The sequence below is a fragment of the Lactuca sativa genome, chromosome 1 (assembly GCF_002870075.4).
Source record: "Lactuca sativa cultivar Salinas chromosome 1, Lsat_Salinas_v11, whole genome shotgun sequence".
NCBI classification, from domain to species: Eukaryota; Viridiplantae; Streptophyta; class Magnoliopsida; order Asterales; family Asteraceae; genus Lactuca; species Lactuca sativa.
Genome location: NC_056623.2, coordinates 61,064,512 through 61,070,407, shown reverse-complemented (window position 1 = coordinate 61,070,407; position 5,896 = coordinate 61,064,512).

Here is a 5,896-nt window from a genome sequence, read left to right as displayed (position 1 = left end):
GGTAGAGGAAATATCATCAACATCGGAAGATTCTGCGGTTGGAGATAGCAGTTCCCTAGATTTGAGAACAGGCTGCGGAGTCATCTTGGACTGTTGGAGCGAGATTAGCATTTTCCACTGGAAGCGGTTCCCCTGGATTGCTGATGAAAGATCCTCTTGAGCGTGCGAAGGTTCCCCTGAAGTGTTGGAATTGTAAGAACTCTAGGGTAAGTTCTAGTGTCGATATTCTCTATGTTTTCTTCATCTGAGTCCGAAGAAATGTTTGATGGTTGAAATCCTCTGTGGAGAGGGATTAGAGCAGCTTCTTCTAAAACTGGAACCTCGATGGTTGTAATATGATCCGGAGTTGAGTTTTCCCCCTCAATCGGCTAGGTGGAAGTGTTAATTGATACCTCATCGGATGGTGTAGGAGCAGATACTTTAGCATGCTGCATTTGAGCTTTAGGAGACACAAGAACTTCAAAGAGCTTAGCAGTTTCGATGGGATCGAAGAGATCATCATAGTTAACTTGATGGTTGATGGTTGAAATTCTCTGTGGAGAGGGATTAGAGCAGCTTATTCTAAAACTGGAACCTCGATGGTTGTAATATGATCCGGAGTTGAGTTTTCCCCCTCAATCGGCGAGGTGGAAGTGTTAATTGATACCTCATCGGATGGTGTAGGAGCAGATACTTCAGCATGCTGCATTTGAGCTTCAGGAGACACAAGAACTTCAAAGAGCTTAGCAGTTTCGATGGGATCGAAGAGATCATCATAGTTAACTTGAACTATGTTCAAAGGACCCGAAGAGTCAGGAACATCACATTCCAGAATTGCTTCGGTTTCGGTGGAGGGAGTAGTGTTGTGGACATAATAATCATCAAACGTCACATCAAAGCTTTCGATTATTAGTCTCGGACGTCTTATGAGAATCCTATAGGCTACTTTGTTTGTTGAGTAACCAAGAAAGATGCCTTCATCAGATTTTGGTGCGAACTTGTTGAGATGATCTGTGTTGTTGATCACAAAGCATCTGCACCTAAATATATGGAAGAATCGAATGTTGTGATTTCTGTTGTTAAGGCCCTCATATGGTGTTTTGCTGAGACGTTTGCACACAATGCTTCGTTTGTGCACAAAGCATGTTATGTCCACTGCTTTGGCCCAGAAATAGAGAGGAAGGTTGCCAAAATTGAGCATAGATATTGCTGCTTCTACCAGATTACGGTTCCTTCGCTCTACTACTCCATTCTGTTGTGGGGTGTATGGAGCTGATAAATTGTGACTTATGCCCTTGGAAACTAGGAAAATATTGAGATGATGATTAGTGAACTCGGTTCCATTGTCACTGCGGATGCGACGCAGTTGAAGATTGATTTGAAGTTCTATCTCCTTGATAAAATTGATGAGTACTTGCAGTGTTTCTGACTTAAGTCTAAGAAAGATGACCCATGTGAAACGAGTGAAGTCATCTACTATAACCAAGATAAATTTCTTATGGTGAAGACTGGCTACGGTGGCTGGACCGCAGAGATCAATATGAAGAAGTTCTAGTGGTTTTGAGATTAAGGAATCAATCACCATAGGATGACTTGCTTTGGACTGTTTTCCACACTCACATGCAGGGAAGAGAGTGTGATTGTGATAGTTAAGAATAGGGAGACCTCGGACAAGTTCCCCTGTGACCAGATTGTTGATATACCTGAAATTGAGATGAGCAAGCTTATGATGCCAGAGCCAGTTAACTTCGGATATGGCTTTTGATAGGAAGCAAAGTCGCGGTTTCCCGATGATCAGAGAGACATCCAGAGGATACATAGTACCTTCAGATCTGGATTTGATCAAGCAAGTGCTCCTATCGCTTTTCATTATGTAGCAGAATGCGTTATCAAATTCAATCCGCTGGCCTGCCTTACATACCTGGGCAACACTGATGAGATTGTGTTTCAGACCTTCTACATAGGCTACCTTTTGGATAGAAAAGTTTCTAGTAGCAAGAACACCATAACCTCAGATGATCCCATTCGCGTTGTTACCGAATGTGACGTTACCCCCGTTACAAATTGGCCTAAAATCCCAAAGGTATTCTAACCTTCCAGTCATGTGCAAGGAGAAGGCACTGTCGATCAACCATTCTTCTTCTTGGTCCTCCTTGCACAAAGCCTGAGAATTAAACAGTCGGTTTAGGCACCCAAACGAGTTTGGAGAGTGGGGAAACAAAAAAAAATTTAATTTATGCATGATACGAGGTTGCAAGGACAGGATTTGTGTCAAATTTTAGAACTAGTCCTAGGTGTTTGAGATTTTTCAGAGTTTTGTGAGATTGAGAAAACATACAAGGTTTTTGAAAAGAGCGTGATTTGATATGAGAAGTAAGCTTTAGGCACTGACATTTACAAACTGGACTTTTGTCATTTGTTTTGACCTTTTGTTTAGTCAGTGGTCTTTGTGAGGAAGTATGCTTGTGACCAGTCCGAGGGTTGTGAGGTCTGACAGTAGGATTTGAAAAAGTGGATTTCACAGGTGTAAGAGCACGTGTAGACCTTTTGAGAAGTGAATTCTTAAAAAATTGATTTGACTTTAGGAGTGCTGGAGTTGGCAAAATACCCTTCCATTTTGGGTCATCTAAGGAATAGATTTGAAAACCATTACTTCAAAAAGACTTTACCTTCTTTTAGGTTGTGTCAGATGGACTTGGAATGAATTTAGAAATTGTACATTCCTTTTTCTTTGTTTTCTTGACTGCAGAGTTTTTGAACAAGTAATTTGAGAAAACAAGTTTTTCTGGACTTCTAGACTTAGGAATTTTGACAAGTTGTTTTTGTTTTGGATGATTTCCCGCTTTTTGCCACGGGATCGAATTTCTTCTTTGAAATCCTTTTTTGCTTCGGTTTAAGGAGAACCACGGTCAGTTACATTTAGTTGCGGTTTCCTTGAAACACTTGGTAATTTTGAAAAACGAGGACTTGATTCATCCGAACTAGAGATTGCAGGATTCAGGGAACATTGACCAACTTCAAAGTTTTGAATTGGTAATTCATGATGTATTGGTTGGATAGTCACAATACTTTTGATTAGGGTCTGCGGTTCGGTGCCTTGAACAACCGCAGAGTAAGTCTGAGTGGATACATTGGTGTGACAATTGATGGAAGGTAAATGGACAAACTAAGGTTCAAGACTGCAGTAAGGGATACTTCGGTCTGATGAAAGTGACGGGAAGTCCATTGAGACTTCGGGACCTTCCAAGATAATTTCCTCATCTGCGATTGATGAAGTCCGAGAACTGGGAATAGTTGTGTTGTCTAAAGGATTAGAAAATTCAGGAAGAATTTCCTTGATAACACAATTTTTACTCAGATCATGAAGTCTACCAAACTGAGCTTCGATATCTTAAGGAAACGTTTTGTTATTGACGGGAAACAAGAATTCACGGTCCGGAGGGATGTAGGGACGGTCCTTATTGAATCGGGGTGATGAGTCCATTACGGTAGAGTACCCATTGGACCAACCCCAATTGTAGGTATTATCAGTAGTCCCATTGTTAACAAGATTTCAGATGGCTTCACTTTCATTAAACAATTGTTCTATTAAGAGATTTAAACGTACAATATCACTATGAGCTAAATCTCTCTGATGCAATGCAATTCCTAGTTGTGTTTCACTCAACATTCTTGCATCTTTTTCTAATATTAAGTCCTTTTCTAAGATAGCCATTTTGAGTCTTTTGTTGTCCGGTCGTCCTCTTACGTGAAACATATCCTGGGACGCAATGTTCTTCTCATATAATGCTTTGTTATAGCCTGTAAGGACAACAACACAAGTGTCATTAAGGTTGTCTAAGAAGGGCTGACGGTCATGCATGCTATAATTTAGAGTTTGGATCATAAGTTTTACCTGTTCGACGATGCTGAGTGTCCCATCTTTTGCCATATGGCAGTCGTTCTTCTCCTTCATTGTAGATCCATCCTCATCAGCAGTTGCACTCATACAGATCTTTCCCTTTCCCTTAACATTGTTGATGTCCTCATCCTCATCCCTCGAGGACCAAACCTGATGGTCTCTTTTTACTTGAGCAACATATGCTCTTCCTTTTTCCCTTTCTTCCATCTCTTGAGCCATTCTGAGATAGAATGCTCTATCTTTAACTACATTTGCCTTGCAGTCTTTGGCAAAATGATTCTCTTTGTTGCAGTTGTGACAAATCTCAACATCACTTTTATTTTCTGAAGGAGTACCAGAGTCCGTAGTTTGGATGGACTGTGGTACTTCCTTGGGTTGATTATTTTGAGACTGCGGTGGTGGGTAAGGTTTTTTAGTGAAACGGGAGTGATTGTTTTGAGAGTTAGGATTGTGGTTGAAAGGTAGTTTGTTGTATTGTTAGTTCTTTTGGAATGAAGGTGGTAACCGATTGAATTGTTGGCTGACGAGAGCAATTGCATTCTGAAAATTCTTCTTCGTCGTCATATTCTGAGTCTACTTCGTATGACTGCTGATGGTTGTCATACGTAGTGGGGTATGATTGAGAGTGAAGAGATTGAGCCATGAGAGCGAGTGACCACCGAAGTCTGCACATTTTTTGAGTACCGTAGGTTCTTGAGCTTGCAGTTCACCGTAGAGCTTATAGAAAGAAAGAGAGTGGATTTTTCTATCCCCTTGGACAATCATTTTGGCAGTTGTCTAGTGTCTTCCTAAACCATTTAGGAACTGAAGATTCGTTTCATGGTTGCTTCGGGTTGTGCCAGCATTGGATAGCTTTATGACTATCAGATAAAACCTTTTAAAGGAGTCCTCGAAAGTTTCACCCACATAAGCTTTAAATTTGTTAAACTCATTGAGTGTGGTAGTAAGCTTTTTGTCTTGAGCTTGTTCAGTTCGTTCATACAGATTTTTTAGAACATCCCAGATATCCCTTGCAGATTTTCAATTTATGATTATGTCGAAGTTGTCAGGCGCGACTCCACAACAAATCTCATAAACGGCAATAGCGTCATTTTCCATTATGTTAAGATCGTCCTTGGTGGGACGATTCAACGTTGGTTGACCTCCTCCTAGTCTGGATGTGACTCCGTTGGTTTGTACTGGAGTAAGAATAGGAACATGAGGCCCTTCTTTTACAGATCTCCATATGTCTCTTCCAAGTCTCCTTAAATATCTTTCCATTCTTTGAGACCAGTGATGATATTCATTTGCTACAAGTATTGGTGCTCTATTAGAACCACCAACACTGTTTGATACATTGAGAGATAATGCCTGTGCCATATTTCCTTGTTTTGAAAAAGAACTTTTGTTGTTTTTTTGTTTTTTTTAAGAAATGAGATTCAGTGATATTGATGGCCTTTTGAAAATTAGAGTTTTGCTTCAAAAGGCTACCACTTCGGCTCTGATACCAATTGTTGAGAGAAAAACTTGAGACACACTTGAACAAACGTTAGAACAAGTATAGCTGTAGAATAGTTAATCTCAAAGGATCATAAAAGCTCAACAATAATAATAAGTTAGAGTTAAATAATAAGAGGGTTAGGTGCGGAAATGTAAGGAAATATAAATGGCAACGGGTGCTATATCAAGTATACACGTAAGTTAATTCATAACAAGGAATGCATTCACACCAAGTTAGTAAATGAGATCAAACTTAGTGATTAAGTCAAGAATGACTTGCTCTAAAGAGAGATGATATTTATGATATGGTGAGTTTGGAGAGTAAGAAAGAAATGGGAGTAATAACACAAGATATGCATTTTAAAATACTAAGTGTTATCAGATGTGTATTCAGTTAAGAAAGATTGAGTTCTATATATTGAGAGACTCAAAGGTTACACTTGTTCATCTATATAAATGTAGCCATGCAAGGCATACTGGATAAAAGAGAGTAATCTAAGAAAAGCAGATAAAAAGCTAAACTAAGAAAACTAGATA